Consider the following 385-nt stretch of genomic DNA (forward strand, 5'->3'; position numbering starts at 1 on the left):
GGAAATAGATAAACAAGTCTAAATGATGTTTGATCCTCTAAATTCATTCACTATTGTTCCATAACATCGTGAAATGATGCCACTGATGCACCTGAAGAGTCAGATTCAGAGCTTGCTTTCACAGGATTGTGTTAATTAAAGAAAACCAAAGAGGAAATGGATCACTCAAACAACTCCTGTGTGTGTGCGCGTGTGTGCGTGTGTCCGTGCGTGCGTGTGTGTGCGCTTGTTTCTCATGTACTACCATGTGTGTGCTGTCCATGGTGCTGAAACTCCCAATAGACTTTCAATTGCACATAACGAAGAGCCAGACACTATAATATCATATTATATAGAAATATATAATAACATAGAATATAATATAATTTAGTGAAATATAAAATAA

Source organism: Notothenia coriiceps, unplaced genomic scaffold (genome assembly GCF_000735185.1).
Source record: "Notothenia coriiceps isolate Sejong01 unplaced genomic scaffold, NC01 NC01_scaffold00000339, whole genome shotgun sequence".
NCBI lineage: Eukaryota > Metazoa > Chordata > Actinopteri > Perciformes > Nototheniidae > Notothenia > Notothenia coriiceps.